Source organism: Notamacropus eugenii, chromosome 1 (assembly GCF_028372415.1).
Source record: "Notamacropus eugenii isolate mMacEug1 chromosome 1, mMacEug1.pri_v2, whole genome shotgun sequence".
Classification (NCBI taxonomy): Eukaryota; Metazoa; Chordata; class Mammalia; order Diprotodontia; family Macropodidae; genus Notamacropus; species Notamacropus eugenii.
This window is the reverse complement of record NC_092872.1, coordinates 629452063-629475635: the sequence shown is the minus strand read 5'-3', so window position 1 is coordinate 629475635 and position 23573 is coordinate 629452063. Positions and strand designations below refer to the sequence as shown.

General features: G+C 39.0%; 1 pseudogene; it reads right to left on the bottom strand.

Annotated features, from left to right (window-relative positions):
* Positions 1-23015, bottom strand: part of LOC140519310 (small ubiquitin-related modifier 2 pseudogene) — a 43021-nt pseudogene extending 20006 nt beyond the window's left edge.
* Between the last annotated feature and the right edge of the window lie 558 nt (positions 23016-23573).

The following is a 23573-nucleotide window of genomic DNA, read 5'->3' as shown; positions in this document are numbered from 1 at the left end:
AGTACGTATCAAGGCAAGACTTGAACACATGGTTCCCTGACTCTAAAGTTTTGTCTCTTCACCTGTGGGAATACAAACCAAAAAGAAAACATCTCTGCCCTTAAGGAAAAATTGTGAAAGTAGACCAAGTGATGGTGCAAATGGCACTTTCTTATTGTTTTGGAGGCCCTTCAGGGTATAGATGAGAGATTTTCCACCTTTTTTATGTCTTGGACCCCTTTGTCAGGCTGATGAGCCTATGGACCCCTTCTCAGAATGTTTTTAATTGTATAAAATAATATATTTAGGATTACAATGAAAACCAATTATACTGAAACATAGTTATCAAAATATTTCAAAAAATAAAGTTCATGGATGTGAGGTTAATTATTTCTCATGTAGAATCTAGATGACAAATTTTCAGGATCATTCATCATCACCTACAGCTTAAATCTGGTTACTTATAAGTGAAGGTGCCCAGACTCTGAGAAATTCATTTGATACTCAACATTTCCTTTTGAAAACTACATCCTATGAGCATACTAGAGCTCCTATAATGCAGTAAATGATGAACAAATATCTTCTAGATTGAATCCAATTAAGAGGTGGCCAGAAGGCATATGAGGTCTGTATGTGGCCCCTCCATACCTATGCAAACATACCTAAATGTGTGGTGATTGGTCAGTTGTAGTCCTCTGGAATCTGAACACAAGTTGCATGGAAATGGGGAACCTAGAAAGAATAAAGACCATCCCAGGGGCTGCCCTGTAGCTCTATTTGCGTACTGAGTTCATTCCCCATCCATTAAGGAGTGAGATATGGATGACAATCTCTTGAGAGAAGTGATCTGCTATGGCTACTGGAATGGAATGGAGAATGACTGATAGGTAACCCAGGACTCTTCCTTAAGGGCAGGAAGGCATTCCTCTGTTAGCCTATGAGGTAACGGAACTTTTTTTTAATCTCTTTTTCAACAGTAAGGAAGTATGGTCTTTCATCTCAAGAAGTACTGTCTAATAAGCTACCAAGAGATTTCTGCTACAAAAACCTGTAGAAGATGACCAGTCCTATGGGCAATGATTGTCCAGAAAAATAAATGTGTCTCTAAAGAGTCTCTCATTTCATTTTCAAACATCATAGCATTTGGTGGCAACCTTAGAGACAGCTAGCTGCTTGTTAGTCAAAATGGAGAAAAGGATGGTGGGCCAATGAAGAGAAATGTGGATTTTTACATTGTCTTTCTCTTATAAACTACAGTTAAGTTCTCTGCAAAGCGGCTTTATATTCATGTAATGTTTGAAAAGGAGACTTGACCAGATTCTAGAACAACGCAAACCAAAATGAACAGATTATTTCCACACACTGCTAGGCCTCAAATCAGCCTGAACTATTTCCACTATGAATCACTCTCAAAGGGGCAGCTCATCTCCAGATCTCTGAATGTTGTACTGTCAAGCCAGTTACCTTAAAAAAAATAGTGTCAATTGAAGTACATTTTCAGGATAGTAAACTGAGAAAGAATGAACTGTGCCTAGCTCAGATGCATTGGTTTTTTTTAAAAAAAGCAGATTTGAGATGAGGCTAAATGACCCCTACTGCTGAGAGTACCCTAAAGCTGACCACAGAAAGCTGCTTCAGTCTTAAGAACCACTTGCCTACCCTTGGAGAAAGGAGAGATTTGAGCTGAGGATTAAAAACAAATCATCGCTTTAATCCAAGGATAGAAAGATGTTTGACTCACAACCTATGGGCCCTTTTTGTGAGCGGGAGGAGAAGCTTCTCTTTCCTTTTGTGAAAGATGAAAGGTTTCTTTTTCTACCCCTATTCGGGGTCATTACATCATGTTTGCTTCATTGCCAATAGGGCATACTTCTTGTCCCCTGTTTGCATTAATGCCCAAGAAGAAAGTCAAGATGAAGACCCAGCAACTTTTTCTGGATTTTGCTTATCTTCCATATCTCTTTCCTCAACTTCCAACAATCTCTCAACTTCCATCCTCAAAGCCAAAGAGGGAAAAAGTCCAATAACCCTAATAATAGATACAACTGGCCCATCATCTGAAATGAGTACATGGGACTCTCTGCCACACACCTTTGGTGGCTGTCACCCTTGTGAAACACAAAGGAATAGAAGAACACAGAGGACCTGTATTTGTCTGGCTCTAAGAATGTTGTTGTCTGGGAGCTAAATGAGTGATTTCATGAGGAAATTATCTCTACCAGTACTGCTTTGTAATTATAGTCAAGTAGAGCTTCCAGGGGCACTGAGGTTCAAGTGATTTGCTTAGGCTCACACTGTCAGTATATGTCAGAGGCAGGACATTAATATGGGTTTTTCCTGACTCTGATTTAGGGTCTCTATCCACTCCACCATGTTGTCTCTCAGGCTGTACAACCATGACATAAAAAGAAAGAGTCCTTACTATCAAGAAGTTTACATTCTAATTGAGGGAAAACGTAAATATAAAATACATGTAATACATAGGACAGAACCTTGGAGGGACATCCTATGTGGGGACAAGAGGAAGAAAAAAGAGCCAACAAAAGAGGCATAGAAGTAGGATCAGAACTATGCTGTGCTGCAGAAGCCCAGAGAGGAGAGTCTCTTACAGAGGACCTGATCAACAATGATGTAGCAGATAGAGTAAGTGACTGGGGGTCAAGACTATCTGGATTTAATCCTATCTCTGACACTCATTGAGTGATCATGAGCAGCAAGTTTCCTCTGAGACTATTTTCTCTTCTATAAAACAGGAAAATTAACACTTGTCATCTCTACCTTCAAACGTTGCCATAAGGCTCAAATAACATATCTAAATTGCTTTGCAAATTGTAAAGCACTATACAGATAATTAGTTTATTCATTTGTGGAGGGCTTTTGGGGAAAGGAGTCAGGACCTCTGATTTCCTTAGTATAGTAACACCAGTTAAGAAAATTCCCTCAACTAATGCAAGTCAGAACCTGCTCTGCTATTTCTAACCTTGCGGACTTGCCTTCGGCAATGATTTGCCCAGAGTCATCCCGATGCAGGAAGTGTCCAAGGTAGGAACTGAATCCAGGTCTTCTTGACTCGAAGGTGGTCAGTCACATCAAGTTATGTACTAGTCTATTCTTGTTGTTGATGTTATGAACAGTATTATTAATCAGGTCATTGGTGACCTTAGAAAGAGTGGTTTTAGCAGCCAGTGGAAAAGACTAAAGAAAGATTGAAGGGACTAAGGAGGAAATGAATGATGGCGATTTGGACAGACAAAAATTGTTTTAGTTACTGCTTTGGGGTTGAGACCACAAATTTCCTCCCTCTCTTCCTCATTTGTCTCTGACACAGACAGACCTAGCAGCTATTTCTCCTAATGAACACAATGAACTGGGACCTCTAGAAACCCAAAGAATCCTGGGGAAGGTTTTTAGCAGAGGCTCTCACAGAAAGACTCTCAGGCTTTTTAGCAGTTCTCTCTTGTCTAAATGATTCTTCTTAGGGTCAAAACTCAAGGTCTTCTCTGAGTTACAGCAGGATAGCTCCTGAGGGCTTTTCCTTTATGACAGATACCTTTTATCTAAGTCCTTGTCAAAGGAATCCTGGGGAAAAGCAAACTTAATGTTGCTTCTTGTAAAACTGAAAATCTTCAGTTTACTTAGAGGAAAGGATCATGTATTTAGAGCCAGAAGAGATATTAATCATCTGTTCGAACTCTTTCATTTTGCAGATAAGGAAACTGAGGTCTAGAGAGGTTAAGTCCAAGGTCATAGTAGTAGTAAATGGCAGAGCTACATTATTTGATCCCAAACACAGCCTGTTTCTCCCAGTACCACATCTTAAAAAGAAAAGTCATCTAGGTCGAAGTTCCCAAATTGTGGAAAAAGGAAACTCTTTCAAAAGAAAAAGGAAACTATGGCCAAATTATTAGGTTTTTTTTTCTTTTAGTAATCTATATTTCCTACATAGAGGCACCCTTTTTTTTCTAATAAAAAAAGAGTAAATTCAAAATCAACAAACTAAAATTCACAGGAAAAACTTCTTCCAGGTATCTGGGGTGACAGAAAGGGATTTCACTGAAAGGAAGGAAACCCTTCCCCATCTTCCTAAGATTATTTTTTTGACAGGGGAGGCAAGGCAATTGGGGTTAGGTGACTTGCCCAAGGTCACACAGCTAGTGTCAAGTGTTTGAGGTTAGATTTGAACTCAGGTCCTCCTAACTCCAGGACTGGTGCTTTATTTACTGTGCCACCTAGCTGCCCCAAACAGAGCATCCAATGTTGATTGATGCCTCACACTTGGAAGCCCAGGCTTCCTTCCCTCTGTGGGTACAGACAATATAGGTGTCCAGGCAACAGAGGTATGCAGATAGTTAGACATGGAATGGTATAGCCTACCACAAGAATTGCCCACAATTGTGGTTTTCCTTTTGTACTTGGAAGTCAACCTACTTCAGTGGAAAGACTTCTGAACTGTAAATCAGAAAACCGATATTCAAACCCTAGCTTTGTCATTTACTCCCTGAATTACCTAGGAATGTCACTTAAGTTCCCTGGGCCTCAGTTTCCTCAATTGTAATATAAATATAAATATAAATATATATTATATATAAATATATATAAATATATATATTTATTATATATATATTTATATATAATATATAAATATATATATATACAAATATATATATATATATATATATAAATATATATATAAAAATATATATATATATATAAATATATATAAATAATATATATATATTATTATATATAAATATAAATAATATAAAGGGGGTTTCCCTAGATAATCTCAAAGATCCCTTCTATCTCTGAATCTGTGAACCTTTGCTCTTATGGTATTATGACAGTATGTATACCAGAAAGATTATTTACATTAAGTGATACATTACTTTTACTATAATTTAGGTGGGTCAGTGGATAGAATGCAATGCCTAGAGTCAGGAAAACCTGAGTTCAAACCTGGCCTCAGACACTTACTTGCAGTGTGATCCTAGGTAAGTCACTTAACCCTGTTTGCCTCAGTTTTTCCTCATCTGCAAAATGATCTGGAGAAGGAAACTCAAAAATCATTCTGGTATCTTGGCCAAGAAAACTGCAAGCAAAGTCACAAAGAATCAGACATGACTAAAGAAAAAGAAAAACATTTACATAAGTTGTTTTATGATAAGAGTACAGTAGGACATTAAAATATGTGGTTTAAAAAGTGTGGATAAAGTTGGGAAACCAGTGATCTAGGATTTGTCTTTTCTGACTCTGAGCCCCTTAACAGAATCTCTAAATCTAATATAGAGAATCAAATTGCTTAGTGACCATTGTTTGATACAAATTAATCAGTGATCATCTAACAAGGTAAAAATCAAGGAAGCAAATGAGATAGCTGGTAAGGGGAACTTTCCCTTAATTAGGAAAAAAAATCATGGTGAGAGAGTTTTTAAATCCTTGACATGTTGATGTAATGTTTTTTCTCCCTTCTGTTTTTGTCCAAGGAGAGAAATAGGCAAGAAAATCAAAAGGAATTCTATAAAAACTAATGAAAAGTGTGACTTAATGACTTCACAAAGGTTTCTTCCTATTATTTCTAACACCTCCTAGAAGTTGATTGGAGAAAAGAATGGAAGAGGTAGGAAATGTATACAGGTATATATTTACCAACATCCCCAAGTTTGTGTCTTTGGGGCTCTTGAAGAGACTTCCCTGCTACCGTTGTAGGCCAGTTTTGATACATTATTGGTAATAATAACAATTAACACTTATATAGCACTTTAAGGTTTTCAAAACATTTAACAAATATCATCATATTTATTGTCATAAAAACCTTATGGAAAAGGTGTTATTATTTTCCCCTTTTAGTTAGAAAACTAAACCAGATAGATCAAGGAACTTTCCTAGAGTCACACAGCTAAGTGCTGGAGGCCAGATATGAGCTAGCCTTTTTATGACTAAGGTTTAACACTTTGCACTGAACTACCTAACTGCCTACAACACCTAATCACCTGTCTACCTACTGCTAGCTATTTTTTGTAACTCCCAAAGCTTCACACAGTGAAAGACAAGTGGAGACAATTCCTAGAGAGCTGCAACAGCAAAGTGGGAGGCCTGGAGCAGCTCAGGACTTGAAGGACTAGACCAGAAAAGGCCTAAACTAACAACTATTGTGCCAAGAATTAACAAGTGAGATCCAGTATATAATTTGGAAGTGGATTTTATTAGCATGCGACTGCCCGGGGTGAAAACCCAAATGGAGCAGTCTCGATCAGGGTTAGGATCAGGGTTAGGGTCAGGGTTTATAAAGGCATAAGAGGCAGGACTAAGGGTCAGGGTTTTTGCAAGCAGGAAGTTACAGAAATCAAGTTAGCAATTGGTCAGTTCTTAACTTAAGGCCATATATGGTTCAGAACAGGGTGGGGGAAGATTTCCTTCTTGGCCGTCTTTCTTTGGCAGGCTTTCTTCTTTGTGAAGAAGGAGGAGGAAGATGAAATGGCAGGGATATACGTAAGATGGAGATATACACAAACTGGAGGATACAGAATACAGCATACCACTCATAACACAACAAGAGAAATTTTGATGGAGAACAAGGCTGTTTTCTTCTTTTGCCAGTTTTCTCTTTGGACAGACTGTGCCTCCATGTGGAGCCCAGAAATTCAACTTTTCTTTTTAATGCTCTTTTGATTTTCAGGTACTGAGGGAGTTTGGAATGTCTCTTAAAGTCCCCCAAGAAAGATTAGGATAGATAGGGGGACTGGCAGGAGGCAAGCGCTGAGCACTCCATGGAGGAGTGTTTTTGTTTTATTTAATGCACCCATTAATGGGCCTGCCCATTAAGGGAAGTTTGATTAGGAAAGATTTGTTTTGTAGGAAGGCCCACACCTTTTGTTAATTTCTAATGAAGCACTGGTTCTCAAGGGTCTTTATGCCCTCTGACTCTGAAAAAGGTATATATATGTATATATATATACACACACACACACATATACATACCTTTTATATATATATATATATATATATACCCTATCTATATGTATTGGGTAGCTGCTAAGGAGCCCCCCCCCCCCCCCCTCTGAAAACTTATATGTTGATGTTTCTCTCTCTGGTAACTATGTATGTATGTTATGGTCAGATAGCTGGATCTGTCTGTTGATCTGTGATGTATGTATTGCTTATGGTCAGACAGTTGGAAGTCCTGTCTGTTGCTCTTTATTTCTCTGTTTGTATTTTCTCTGAAGTTCAGGATGCTAACTTTTCCCCCTGAACCAAGTGAATGATATATGTACTTGATTAAAGTAGACTGTTGACCCTTCAAAAGTTGCTTTCATTTTAGAAAAGTAGATCTAAGAACCTGTGCAGCAGGCCCTCCTGTATATTCCAGGGTGCTTGCTCTTATAATGCCTTATTCTTTTTATTTGTATACCAAAAGATGTGTCATTAGTAGTACAGTGGTTATGGAGAAAACATACCCACTAGAACAAACCAGACCTTTGGCAACTTCTGAGCAACCAAGATTAAATGTTATAACCCCAGGGTGAGGACATTCTCCCCAAAATCACCTGTCATGAAGTCCCTGTTACTTAATCTCCCAAATAAGAGAATGGCTGAACCTAATAGGCTCCTTTTGCAACCAGTAATGACATCCTAAAGCTTTGTAAAACCCTATATATGCAAGTGTCTTCCACTATTCCTTGGCACTGCGATTTATCTGTTAACTGCCTATTAGCTGATGCTAATTAAACTCTTGTTTTTGAATTTATTGACTTTCAATCAAATAGACCAAGGCAGAAGGAGAATCTTAGGGCCTCTGCTTTGAGAAGTTCCCTCAACATAATCTATTACACAGATTACCTGTATAATGTGAAAAGTCATAGGGAGTTTTCATAATTGTAACATTTCAGAGAGATATTCTATTTTACCCAGCTCACTGAAATAGGGCCAGTGCCAAGGTAAAGTAAACAGAGCAAGTTTGGGATGGGGGAAAGTTGAAATCATCTTTAATCTTGTAGGTAAGCACCCTATTGAAGAATGAGGAAACTATGGCATTCAAGAAAGTTAGTGCATAGGAAATAGATTCCAATGGAACCATTAAGTGGGTGGCTTGGGTATGATCAAAATATGTAAAGTCAATTCTGCCACAATGCTTGTTTTGAAAACTTGAATTTATTTCCAATATGCTTGATAAATTAGGGAACAACTTGAGCATAACTCGAATTTCAAATTTGCTTATTCTCTATTTCATCCAGGAGCTGGCAAAGTTGACAGCATAGTCAAGAGGGGAAGCCTTGACCTTGGCTCTGCATCTCCTAACATGGGATCTAGGACCCATGGCCTAGAGCAGAAGGTGTCAATGGAATAGAAGGTTGGAATATATTGGCTCAGATCAGCCCTCAAACCACAATTTCTATTACCAATAAATATGAATCTTTACCTTGAAAAAGAAGTTTGCTTGTAGAAGTGGGTGATGAAAGGGTTGTAGTTTATGAGTTGTTGTGAAATGGTATAGTTTTCTATGTTCCTGCTATTTCTCAAAGATGAACTAGAAAACAAGCAAACATGAAATTTTAGTTATAGTCAGTTTTTTACACATTAAATGGTTAAGAAATATATTCTTTGTTGTTCAGTCATGTCTGAATCTTCATGATCCCATGGATCATCACATATCAGGACCTTCTATCCTCTATTATCTCCTAAAGTCTGCCCAGATTCATATTCATTATTTCCATGATACTAACTATCCATCTCATCCTCTGTTGGCCCCTTTTCCTTTTGCCTTCAATATTTTCCAACATCAGGATCTTATCCAATGAGTCCCATCTTCTCTTTATGTGGTCAAAGTATTTAACTTCAGCTTCAGTATTTGACCTTCCAATAAATTTCCTGAATTAATTTCTTTAAGTATTGACTGATTTGACCTCCTTGATATCAAGGGACTCTCAAAAGTCTTTTCCAGCATCACAATTCAAAAACATTGATTTTGTGACTCTCAACTTCTAGTCCAACTCTCACAGTCAAGACCAGAGCTTTGTCAGCAAGGTGATGTCTCTGCTTTTTAGTATGCTGTCCATATTTGTTATCACTTTCTTTCCAAGGAGCAAGTATCTGTTAACTTCATGACTGTAATCACCACCTGCAGTGATCTTTGAGCCAAGAATATAAAATCTGACATTGTTTCCATTTCTTCTCCCTCTATTTTCCAGTAAGGGATGGGACCAGTTACCAAGGTCTTAGAGTTGTTTGGTTTTTTTTTTATGTTAAGCTTCAAGCCAGCTTTTACATGCTTCTCTTTCACACTCATCAAGAGGTTTCTTAGTTCCTCATCACTTTCTGCCATCAGAGAGGTATCATCTGCATATCTGAGCTTATCGATATTTCTCCCAGAAAACTTGACTCAAGTCAGCCTGGCATTTCACATGACATACTTTGCATATGTTATGTCAGACTGAAAATAAATTATCAAAGAGCTACAGAGATTATGATACCATCAACTTTGAAAATACCAAATAGCTCACAGAGGTTATACACCAACTGTTAACTCTGAAAAAAATAAAATAAAAAAACTCAGAGAGGTTATAGGCCAAAAAAAAATTCTTTATTCTATTGGAAAAGGGAAACTGGACACATGTACCAGGGTCTCCTCTAGGAGAACAGCCAAAGCAACAACGCTGAGCCGTGATATATATGATAGTAACTAGCAAAAGAAACAGGCATTGAGCTGTAGTGGTGACGATGTCAGAGAAATAGCAATAATAACGCAAGTTTGATTCAGAACAAGGCTTCATGACTGGAACATAGTTCCTACAGATGCTTGTGAGTTCAAGGACCACCTGGGGCTGGTTTGGAAACAATTCTGTGATTTTGCTGCAGCAGAATTCATCCAGAGGGTGCACACAAAGGATTGTTGCTATGCCAAGCTCAGGGCACAGCTGGCTTGCAGGGCCTTATCTCTGGAAAAGAAGGTGAAAAGAGAGGGATGATCTTAACATGGGGATCCTAACAGTTAAATAATCAAAGTAACAATACACAACCCTTTCATATTCCTTTTCCAATCTTAAACAATTAGTTGTTCCATGTTTGGGTCTAACTGTTGCTTCTTAGCCCTTGTACAGATTCTTCAGGATACAAGTAAAATGATCTGATCCTCCCATTGCTTTGAGGATTTGCCATATTTTGTTGTGATGCACAGTCAAAGGTTTCACTGTAGTTCATAAAGCAGAAATAGTTTTTTTCAGGAGAAGTTTTTTTTCTGGAATTCCCTCGCTTTTTCCATAATCTCGTAAATGTCCACAATTTGGTCTCTAGTTCCTCTGTCTCTTTGAAAACTACCCACTTGTCTGGTAATTCTCTGTTTACAAATTACTGAAGTCTTGCTTGCAGAATCTTAAGCATAATCTTGCTGGCATGTGAAATGAGTGCCATTGTTTGGCAATTTAAACACTCCTTGGGGTTGCCCTTCTTTAGGATTGGTACACAAACTGATCTTTTCCAATCCAGGGGTCACTATTGTGTTTTCCAGATTTGTTGAGTGAAATGTTAATTATGAGAATTAAAGATCTTCCCCACCCATTAATGGGCCTGCTCATTAAGGGAAGTTTGATTAGGGGAGATTTGTTTTGTAGGAAGGCCCACACTTTTTTTAAATTTCTAATGAGGCATTGGTTCTCGAGGGTTGTGATGCCCTCTGGCTCTGAAAAGTATATATATACTCTGAGGTGAGGTTTTACTTTGGAGACTTACTCATTGGAAGTGTTTCTTTGACCAGACAACTCTGGGTAGCTGCTAAGGCTCGCCACCCTCCTCCCTCTTTGAAAACCCAGATGTTGGAGCTTCTCTCTCTCTCGTAATTATGTATATATGTATGATCAGACAGTTGGAAGCCCTGTCTGTTGCTCTTTATTTCTCTGTATTTTCTCTGAAGTTCAGGGTGCAGACTTTTCCCCCTGAACTATGTGAATAATACATGTGCTTGATTAAAGTAGGCTGCTGACCCCTCAAAAGTTGCTTTGCTTTTAGAAAAGCAGATCTAAGAACCTGTGCAGCAGGCCCTCCTGTATATTCCTGGGTCCTTGCTGTTACACTGGAATATTAAGTACAACACTTTCACAGCATCATATTTTAAGATTTTAAATAACTCAGCTGGAATTCCATCATCTCCACTAGCTTTACTGTTAGCAATGCTTCTTAAGAAATACATGTATATTTCAATAAATAGTGGTAACATCTATGGCCTTTTATAAAATTGTACTACTGTTTTTATTAGTTCCTGTCTTTTTTTTATGTGTCCCTGATGAAGTTTTTAAGATTTGTTGCCCTAACTCTATTTTCTGATATGGCCTCTGATTTTTATTGCTCAATTTTTTTTTTTTTTTAGCAATGCAAGTCTCATTATAGCAGAACTTACTGAATTATATTTCTTAGCTTTTTAATTAATTGATTGATTAAAGTGTGGACCTGATTCTTGCAAAAAGCAGAGAAATAAGCCAGGCATGGGCTGCTATTTCTACTATGGCATTAAAGATTCTCACCAAGGAATACCTAGCCAGCACCCAATCTTGAACTGATAAACAAAGACAGTGATTTGGAGAAAGGGACTTTCTTTCAATACAACTTTGCCATTTACTTTGCTATGACCTTAGACAAGTCATTACCCTCTAAATGGCCATTGATCTCATACAAAGCATGTGTTTCATTACCCATTGTCACAGATTCTCTCCCTTTGATTGTAAGAGAGAAAATGTGGTACAATGGGAAAAGCACTGGCTCTAGAGTTAGCAGATGAGAATTCAGTTCTCAAATGTCTCACAATCTGAGGTTAGCAAGTCATTTTACCTCTGTGGGTCTTAATTTCTTCATCTGTAAAATGAAGGGGCTAAAGTAGATAATCTCTAAGTTCCCTTCTAGCTCTAGAGCTACAATCCTATAAGCCATCAATAAGAACCAACCCTATTTCCTCCTTGTACAGCTCTTCATCCTGATAATGTTTAATATAAAATTTTGGAATAATCTCTTTGATCTCTCTGAAGCAAACTCAGAGAATGCCTCTCCTATGTCAACAAAGCCAGCCAAGGCTGACTCTACATTCCTTAAGAGACCTTTAACCTAAGACACTATCTTGAATAATGGGACGTTTTCCATATCTTAATATTTGCAGACATATACTATGTTATGGCATGTTAATGGTAAAGAAAATATAGACATCTTAGGTCGTAATTTCTATTGAACTTTGTTTACCCTTTCCTATGTCAGTTATCTGTTTAGGGCAGGAAGCCTGCCACTCACTAGTGGTGGGATTTCCTTATCACCGAGACATATGTTTATCCAGCCTGGAATCCCAAGGCCTGACCAACATTGCTTTGTTAATTGTCTTGTCTTACTAAATTTATGATTTGTTCAACTAGGAGAGTTCCCTTCTCACGGCAAAAAGTATATAAGCCGGAAGATTTCTGCACTGGGTAGCCAGAACATTTCTGGCTCCATAATGCATTATGTTACTGTTTTCTTTAATAGGGAATTGATCAATTAATTAATTAAATCATAAAATGTATGCATTAGCCTGTTGCCTTTTCTTAACAAAGTTTTCAGGTCAACAATCCTAATCTCTAATATTGGACTCAGGGTCCTGCTCCTCTACCCTCTAGTTTTGGAACCACAAACCATGATCAGATTGGCCACTGTTCCTGGATGGGTTATATCAATCAACTTTCCTACAACTCCATTCATACTTTCTGGACACAAGTGTTTCTCCTTAGCTGCCACCACAATATGTTGCTTTCCTCTTTAGAATGACAATCCTTGAGGTCATGGACTACCTTTGCTTTTGTATTTGTATCCCCTACACTTATCAGGGTGCTTGGCACATAGTAAACACTTAATAAATGCTTTTTTATTCATTCCTTCATCCATGCATCCATTAATTCATCCTAGGGTTCCTTCCAGCTTTAAACTTCTGCTTCTGTGACGTGCCCAAATGCCCATAGTCAAGAAGTGGCAGACTTGATATTTAAGCTTAAGTCAGCTTTACTCTAAATCTTGAGTTCATTCCACTATAGGACAGTTTTTTATTTGTTTGTGTTTGCTTTCTCTCTGAATTTTGAGATCATGGATCAGATTTTATACTAATGTGTATGCCATCACCCTATACCTTTCCTAACACAGTGCTAGGCACATGAGAGGCACAGAGAAAATGTTGATTATTTAATGAATTAATAAAAGAATTTCTCTAAAGATGTTTTAAAGTGATTTGTATTTACAACCTATGCTATTTTTTCATGTGATTTGTTTCATAATCTCTATAAAATAAAATTCCCTCATTTTTACAAAATTAGCCTCTTTTAAGTTTTCAAAAATGTGCCATCTATCTTAATATTTGGAGAATAAGGGCAGGTCATGTACCCAAAGCTGTGAAATAATAATAGATGTAGAGTTCTTTGGAAACCTTAAGGCATTAGATAAATGTCAACTGCTATTCTTATTACCCACAGTCTTATCAACCTTTTACATTCTCTCTGTCTTTATTTTTGTCACCTGAAAAGTAGAGGCCCACACCCAAAGCCCAGGATCTGCAGGTTCATTTACTACCTTCACAATTCTGCACAGTGGAAAGGAAAGGGTTAATCAGCCCACAATCATATCCAAAGCTGACTCCCATGGAAGAGTATGATCTGTGGATGTCCTCAGGAGGTCAGTCTGAGAAATGAGGATAGGAGGAAAAGAAAGTCAATTGAAGCTTCAGAACCAAAGGAATTAAAGCAACCCAAAGACAGGTACAAACTGAATCAATTGAATTTTCAGTGAAAGACCTGCCATCCAATCAAGGATCAGTCATTTGCTAACTGTGTGACATTGGGCAAGTCCTTTAACTTCTTTGTTTTTATTTCCTCATCTATAAAGGAAGTGGCATGGACTGCATCTCTGAGGCATCTTCTAATTCTTAATCCAATGATCCTATGTTTATTCTAGCTGTGTTATTTTGGGCAAGCCACTTAAGTCTTCTTAGTTGCAAAATGGGGTTAATGATATTAACTTTGTCATCTTTTTATGAGGATCAAATGGTAGAAGATTACATGGTTCAGTTGGCTCCTCAGATCAGGGAAGTGTTCGAACAGAAGATTCACACAAAATCCAGACACATAGGGATTTATGATACATATGTTCTGCTGCTCACTCATTCTGCACCTGTCCATATTAACAGAAACCCAACAGGTTTGCTTGAAAAATAATTATAATTATACCTTTTCCATTGGCCTGGCACTGCTGAGCAATCCCTGGTAAAACTTAAAAACTAATTCACTACTCATCATCCCTTTTCAGACCTAGTTACCTGACCCACATAGACAGATATCTTCAAAACAGTAATTGGCATCATTGTCTCCAACAGTTCTCAGCCTCTCCTTCGCTAATCACTCCCAGGTACCTAGAAACTCTAGAAAGAGTACTTTTTCTAGTACCCTAGGAAGCTCACTCAAAAAGGTAGAACTGTACAAAGTGGGGTTGGCTGCTTTTGTCTTTTAATGCTACATTTACTAAGGGGCTACCCCTTTCAACTAGGAGAAGAAGGCTATATTCAGGCAAGAGGCAGATGACATAGAGATTAAAGTTTTCATGGTTATCAGAGTCTAGATACCTGAAACTCCCTGCACATGCTAAGGGATTCGTTGTTCTCACCAAATGGATGCAATGTCAAGGAGTTCGCAGATTTCAAGTAGGAGTAGACCAAGGATGGGAAAGCCAAAAAATAAAAATCATTTAAAGTAAGAAGAAGCAATGAGATCCCAAAGGTAAAAGTCAATTAGGTATTGAGAATATAGAAATTTAGGAATGTCAAATTGAATGAAACTAGCAATCACAGCCCCTTTAGTGAACTGTACCCAATAAAATAGCCAAGGCCACAATTTTACATTTTACCTACCAAAGGAAAGTAACATGAACACAGATGAATAAATTCCAAATATATAAAAAAATGATTACAGAATTTTACCAGTGGGGTAGGAAAAACACTAATCATAGGAGAGAATAATAAAGGTCTTTTGTAAGAAGTAGCTCTTGACCTGAGTCTTGGAGGGAAGGAAGTACTGCAATTAGTCGAAATTTGGGGAACAGCTTGGAGGCGGAAAATGAAATGTGTTTTACGATGAACTGTGAGAAGGCCAGTTTGGTTTGAATGCAGAGTTCATAAAGGAGTGATGTCACTCAAGTCCAGAAAGAGTAGTTAAAACTAGATTGCAAAAGGCCTATTTCAGAGTAGTAAGGGGGAAAATGCATAGAAAGGCATCTACTGGGGCCTAATTTGGCCAGGGTACTTAAGGGAGGAAAGAATAAATGGGGGCTGATGAATTTTGAGGAAATTGGCCATTACAGTTCTGAGGTGTGCTGTGATTCTACATACATTAAGAAGGGCAGGAGCAAAGCGAAGTTTGCAAAATCAGTTGGGTGGCATGGTGACCAGGCTTAGGGGCAGGGGGATTGTGACACTCAAATGAGATAATACATATGAAGCACTTTGGAAATCTTAATGCTCTATACACGGGCAGTTATTATTGTTATTATTAACCTCCAGGCATCAGGCCTTCAGTCTTGTGATGACTTCCTTCCCTGAACCTTCAGTATTGCTACGTACTGAGATCAAGTAATGTTTATCAAATGATACAGGAGTGTGTTGGTAAAAAGTGGAAGGGAGAGGGAAGAGGTATGCAAATACTTTAAAATTTAATCTGGATTGTTAATACTTTCTAAAAATGAATGAAACAATAAGGATTTGGGATTTCTGAGGTATGAATGAGCATACTGAAAATTTAACAATTAATTCCCATAATCCAATTAAAGCACACCCCTGCTGGTGTGAGGGCAGGCTCTCAGGTATGTTTCTCTTTGCATATTTATATGCGTTGCCGGTCACTCTCCCACAAGCCAGGGAGTTGCAATGATTACGATCCTAGAATATTGTCTGCCTCTGAATATACCATTTGATGTGCTGGAGTCATGCATGATTTCACTGGAAGCTTAGGTTGCAATGACAGACATGTCCAGGGGCATTAAAAGCTGTTATCCTTAGAATATTTTCTCTGAACAACTGCTACCTCCTTTAGTTCTAGATAGCTGTATCAGGATACATACAGGGCAGCTAGGTTGGCACAGTGGATAGAGGGCTGGAGTCAGAAAGATTCATTTTCCTGAGTTCAAATCTGGTCTCAGATATTTACTAGCTATGTGAACTTGGGGAAGTTACTTAATCCAGTTTGCCTCAGTTTCCTCATCTGTAAAATGGACTGGAGAAAGAAATGACAAACTGCTCCAGTATCTTTGCCAAGAAAACCCCAAATGGGATGACAAAGCATCAGACCTGACTGAAACGACTGAACAACAACCACCAGAGCTCACAGTATCCTAACAGGGAGAGGTTGCAAGACTGAGTCACTATCATTGGATAGAATCATGAGAAAGTGATTACAGCTTGTGAGATGGTGGCTACAGCATGATCAGGTGATTATACCAAGAGCTCTGACCAAGAGCTGAATGAGAAGCAAAAGAATGAAGATTACAAGGTAATTCGACCCATTGTCTCACAGAGCATCTGCTGTTGAGTTCCGCTAAGACTGAGAACCAGGCGGGTACAAACCCTGGAGCTGGCTGAGACAGAGAGGTGTAGAAAGGTGAATCAGCTTCTTAGTTGTAGTTGGCATCTGGGCTAAGATGGGAACCCACTACTCTAGATAAGTACAGAGTCAGTCTGAATGCAGTAGAGGTGGGCTCCCAGAGGAAAGATCCTCCAATCTGGGACAAGGATGAAAGGAAAGTCCACATAGGAGTGAGAACTGAAAAGCTGAAGTCAAGTTTCAGGAAAGTTCAAGATATACAACTTGAGTTAATTTCCATAGCCCTCTGTGATTTGCACAAAGTTTTACATGTGTAATTTCATTGGATCCTCACAGTCAAGTGGCGCAGTAGATAGAATGCTAGAACTGGAGTCAGAAAAATATTTCAGCCAAACCACAGACACTTATTAGCCATGTAATACTGAGCAGGTCCGTCTACCTCAGTTCTCTCAGCTGTAAAATGGAGCTAATAATAGCACCTACCTTCCAAGGAGGCTAAAGTGAGATGTTAGTAAAGCATTTTGCAGACTTTAGTGCTATATAAATGCTAACTATTATTATTTTAACATTCCTGTAAGATTGGTGGAGAACAAACCCAAAACTGAAAAAAGTTTTAGAAATAAGTTGATTAAGTCCTCTGGCAGAGAGGAGAGCCAAAAAACGGAGTGACCAGCTTCTGTTGAGCCTCTGTAAGGTTTATATTGTATAGAATTCAAGCAAAGGCACAAAGAAACAACTGATTGTCAGCAGGGAGACAGTTTCCAGTCAAGGCACATAGGTTACTTGAAATGTGTAATGGAAGGAAGCTCCTTCCATTCCTTACAGCTCCAACTCCCCCGGAAAGTTTTTGTGTCAATAATCAGTATGGTCTGATTGACTTCTGCTCAGCATCAGTGACAGCCTTGCCTAAATCTGTATCTTCCCAGTAACAGGGTGCTCTATCTGTTCACAAGAAAAGATTGGGGTTTTTTTCTGTATACATGATTAACCCCTAATGTTTGTGCCCATATCCCTGAATGTTGCAAGTCAAGTTCCCTGCTTTGTGACCACATCCCTGAACTGTTTTGTAAACACCTTCATCTCCTTTCCTTCCTCCCCTTACACACCTGCTCCCCCTCTCCTCACATTTCCCCCTGTGCTTAACTGCCCACATAGGAGCATAACCCTCACCCCTACCTGAGTACCCAAAACTTGGATATAAAAGTAAGCCCCTGCCTTATTTCAAACTGCTAGTGCTCCTAAGGGCTAGCCCATTGTTTCTGCCAATAAAGCCCTGTTGTCTCTAAAAGAACCTCTGCCCCCTGAATTCTTTCCAGATATCCCAACTCTGAACATCTTCTTCCTCTTCAAGTATACCCTACAGTCCTGAGTTAAGCATTAAACAAATCTGGTCTCTAAGCAACAAGTCTGATCTCTAGCCATGCAGAGCTAGGTTCAAACAATACAATAAAATTTTCCCACATTAGTGCTATTATTATCCCCTTTTACCGATGGAAAATCTGAGGCTGAGAGAGGTCAAGTAATTTGCCCATGATCACACAGCTAGTAAGTGTCTAAGGTAGGATGTGAATTCAGGTCTTTATGATTCCCAAGTACTATCCATTATTCTACCTAGCTACCTCCCAGCTAACTAGAAGGGTTAAAAACAGTAAGAAGACTCATAGAATTACATCTTGTAAAGCAATGCTCTGACAAATTTGCCTTCATTTTAGCTGCAGCAGCTATTAGTACTAGAAGGGATTCAGAGATGGAGGGAAAGGAGAGGAGAAAACATAGTCCTTTTTCCTCATGCTTCCTTTCCCATTAAACAGGCTGCAGTTGTGTTTGCACTGGCTCTGGCATCTCTGAGTTAGGAATTTGGGATTTATCTGGGCTTGGCTTTCTAGTTCCTCCTTCTTGGGTTCCCTTGCCTCAGCAGGAGCAGAAACATACCTCCTGAGAAGAGGGGGATTTACATCAATAGACAGGAGCTTACATGGAGGCAAAATCAGGGTTTTAATAAGAGAACAACGTGAGTGGAATGGCAGCCCACAGTGCAGCTCTCCCTGCTCCACTAATGTATTTCAACCTAATTCACTGTCAATATTAATTGAATATTAAATAGGTTTTGTTCTGACCACCCTTCTTTGTAGGATCCCATTTCCAAGAGCATAGTGAATGGATCATTAACTACCTAGCCATCATACATTGGATGCATTGATTTCCTGCCCAGCTTAGGTTGCAGTAAACAGAAGAGATAAAGTATTTGCTTTGTATCCCATGTCCTCACCCCTTTCCCTCTGGGACTCAGTATTACAAAGAACACCTAGTTCGATCCTTTCAAGGTGTAAGGTTTGGGAGCAGTCTGAGGGTAAGGAGCAACTGGAACCAGGTTTAGGAGCCCTGACTACCAACACCAGACTTTTAGGAACTTACGAGCTTGGGGAACTCCTAGCAGAAAATACAGAACTAGGTCATAAAGGGCGTTCAGAAATTCAGGCAGGGATACCCTTCCCAAAGGCTACAAACAAACTAAATGTTTAGGAATGGTTGGTTTTTACCAGACCAATACCCACACCCCACCCCAGAGAGAGAAATTCTAGTAGGTTCCCATGTCATCCCCAAGCACCCAATGATCCCATTTATTGGTCCTTTCCCAGATTCTAATAGAATGGTGTGGAAACATGAGCCCTCGTAGAGTTATTGGGACACCCAAGTTCCGCCTGAGTATATCAGAATACCTTGACCAACCTACCAAGTATATGGATTAATCCAGGGGTGAAGAACCTGTGACCTTGAGGTCACGTGTGGCCCTCCAGGTCCTGAAGTGTTACCCTTTGACTGAATCCAGAACAAAATGAGATAAACTCATAGGTTCCCCCATACCAGGCATTAGTCTTTTGGCAGTATTTAGACAGCTTTGGGGACATGAGGGAAACTACAAAGGGAAAAGATACTGACCAATCAGTATACAGAATGGCCCAATATGATCAACTCATAAAGTTTTAATCTTTTGATATCAACAGAAGGCAGTATCTACTAGCTGATACCCTACTGCTTTCAGAGATGGGATAGAACAACTTTAGTCCGCTTTTTCCTAGAGAACTGATTTGGAGAATTCCTCATTGCCATTGGGATATTTGGTTGTGGTGGTTGTTGTTGTTTTATATTTTGATGTACTGTATCAATCCTTATGCTGGTTGGTAATCTTTCTAGAATTTACATGTTATTATCTTCTCAAAACTGGGCATGGGAAGGAGTGGAAATTATCTGCTTATTGCTACACACAGAATGCTAAAGGTGAGAGGAAGGATTTGTACTCCTTATTTGATTTCTGAAGACATGAAGGAAGATTTCTAGCCAGTCTTATGCTCATGTATGTTTAATAACTACCCAGATTCAGAGGTATAAAGGCCCACATTGAAAATTTAGCAATCTCTTCAAAGCTTATTACCAAATCAAAACTGTCAAATCTAATGGCCTTTTTTCAATTCTTATTCTTCTTGATCTGATTGCAGCATTTGACATTGTTGACCACCTTATCCTACTTGATAATCTCTCCTAGTTACATAAGTGTATCAAATACATAAATACAAGGCAGTTTGGGGTGAGGAGAAAGGCATTAGCCACTAAGGGATCAGAAAAGCATCACAATGAAGCTGGACTTGATTTTTGTAGCATTTTTCTCTCTTGGTCCTCTTCCTACCTGTCTCACCACTCCTCAGTCTCCTTTGCTGTCTCTTCATGAATGCTTCATGGCTGTGAACTGGGAGAGTCCAAAGGTTCTATCCTAGGCTCTCTTCTCTCATTTGGATCAATTATTCCATGGGTTCCATTATCATGCAAATGATTTCCAGATTTACAGCCCCAGCCTCTCTCCAGAACTCCAGTCTTGTATCAACCAATGCCTGTTGGATATTTCAAACTGGATGTGCTAAAGGTACCTCAAACTTAATAAATCCAAAGCAAAAATAATTATCTTCCCCTTCCAAAATCTACTCCTCTTCAGGACTTCCCTATTACTACTAAAAGTAATTTTTCCAGTCTACCAAATTTGTAACCTTGGTGTCATCCTTGATTTCTCACTCTCCCTCTTCTAATGGTAATTTAAATGGGAAGATATTTCCCCTTCATTAATAGGCCCATGTGACCTGACTGGGTCACATGGAAGCTTGAGTCACATAAGTCTGTAGAGGGAGGAACTTGCTGAAAAGGTGGAGCAGGAAGGGTGGAATGGGAAGAAGTGGAGCTAGAGCAGAGCTGGGCAGAAGCTGGGCAGAGAGCAATCAGAGCTAGGAGGGATGCAGGCAAGCTGGCAGCTGACTAGTGTGAGCAAGAGAGATTGTTTAAGGGAGACAGCTTATGATTTATACAAGGGATCTGGTTTGTGGGAAGGCCCTAGCAAAGGGAAGGCTTGGGGCTGGTAGTGCCCTCTGTATTGTTGTTGTGTATGAATTTATTTGTTGCTATGATGGATTTGACTTTCTGGTGTCTGAATAAATGTTTTGGCACTGTCTTCTATGTGGAGAGTCTGTTGTATTTTGTGATTCAGAATTGTGTCAGAATATGGTCACTCTAGGCGCTGTGAATATTGCATTGGTGTTACACCTCCACATATCTAATTAGCATCTGAACTTTGCAATTTCTCTCTACCTATCTCTCACATGTCTCATTCTCTCCATTCACAAAGTCCCCACTCTGGTTCGGGCAATCATCACTTCTACCTGGACTATTGCAATAGCCTTTTAATTGGTCTCCTTGACTAAAGTGATTGCCCACTCCACCATAGCTGCCAGAGTGATTTTCCTGAAGCACAGGTCTGACTATGCCATCCTCCTTCCCCATTAATCTACAATGACCCTATTAATCATAGGATCCAACGCATATTCCTATTTATTCTGCAATGATCTTCACAACCTGGACTCTTCCAATATTTCCAGAATTTTTGCACATTATTCCTTTTGAATTCTATGGTCTAGCCAGCTATATTGACCTACTGTTCTCCCAAACTCTGTTCCATCTTCCATCTCTGTGCCTTTGCCCTGGTTATCCCCCATGTCTTAGACATTTTCCTTTACCATCTTTACCTCTTAGAATCCCTGGCTTGTTTCAAGATTCAGTTCAATTGCCACCTTCTGCAAAAATTATTTGCTGGTGGCCCTAGCTGGTAGGCACCTCCATTTCTGAGATTAATTTCCATTTTCTCTGCATGTATATTGTATGTACCTATTTGTCTCACATGTATATAAATGTATCTCCTAGTAGCATATAAGCTTCTTAAGGTCAGGGAACATTTTTTCCCCTTTTATTTGTATACCCTACACTTAGATGGCACATAGTAATCACTTTATAAACAATTATTTATTGAATGATTGCTAGAATTCCCTCTCTTTCAGAAGTAGTGTAGTTAATCATTCTTGGATTGACTTAGTGATAACTTCATCCTTCAAAAATAAGGTGGTGAAACCAGCAAGGGGAAATTTTATTTCTCTGAATCTCAGACTCACTTATAAGGAGGAAATTGATTAATAAGGTGAAAATTAGACCTCTGAGGTGAAGTGATTAATTACTCCTAAATTTATAGAGAAGCAAGAAAATCCAGGCATAATACGGTATGGACATAGATTTTGGAAAATCATATTTCAAAGGGTTGGAAGGAAAGATAGGCAGAATATCCCATGCACCAATAAGACACATGAGAAGTCAGCCCAGGAAGGTGAAGAGCTACTCAAGAATGAAAATTTTAGTACATGAAGGGAATCAATTCCAATGAAAAAGAAAAATAGAATTTGGGTGAAGAACTCCCCGTGTATATCCAAAAAACTCATCAACTAAATTAGTTTTTAAAAAGAAATTTATGGAAGACAGAAGCAAAACCAAATAATAGAGGATAAATATATGAGCATGTCACTATCCTATAATAATAATGTCATAAATGCTAAATGTAGCCTTTATAAGCTCAGGGAGTCCTTGTCCCAACTCACATTCTCATTGACAAAATGGATCTCCACAGGGCCAACTAACTATAGATTCTGGATGTCCTTATCCCAACTCTTACTTAAACTAGCAAGTCTGGATCCCAGATCAAGGCTCTATATTCCCCTCAGAGTTCTAGGGATAATCTTGAGGGATTGGGGCATCTTTCTAATGCTATTGGCTCAGGTCCTCATCCTGGTATATTCTCTATAATGTCAATTGTCAGTGCTTAGCACCCCAGGATCATTTAACATGAATTAGCTTATTTAACCAATTTAATTTAATTAACTAATTTAAATAATTTAACATCACTTACAATAGGGATAATTACTGAGGAGCAAATCAAGAATATGTGCACAAACTCATCCTTCTAAAACAAGGACATATGTTTCCATGTACCACATCAGTCCCTGGGGAGATTGGGCTCAAAGTAAAGCAGTTGCTACAAAGCCTTCTACTCACCAACTTCACTTCCAACCAATTCTTCCCTGTAGGATCTAGCATCGTGGCTTTGGGGTCAATTCACTGCTGGGTTGTATCAAGTAGCTCCTTAGGGCTATGGTGCCAGACTAGCCTTGGCTATCCACAAACTCTGGAATAGATTCCAGCTCCCAGACCACTGGTGACCTTCCTGATGTTTTAAAGTCAAAAATCATGGCCTAGGCTATTCAGTTGCCAATATGTCAACATAAGCAGGTAAGGATAGATGTAACAGGGACAGAAGCAACACCTGAGCCATGAACTCATGGCCTCATGTTAAATTGGATATGGAGAGTAGGCTAGCAGCACTAATTCTTCCTCCCCATCTGGAGGCTTACAGCAACTGTTGCCTTCTCACTCAACTGAATGAAGCAAGGCAGGAAACAAAAGACAGAAACTTTTTAGTCATTTAGTGCTTTCTGAATGCATCACAACTACTTCCAGCTCAGCAACTGATCAAAAGTCCATTTCTTTACCTCATAGTTAATGAACCAACATGTTCATGCTCTGAATTAGGGATCAGGGCCCTTCCATTTCATGTTATCAGCCACTTCCAGAAGTAGATTCACCAAACTCATATGC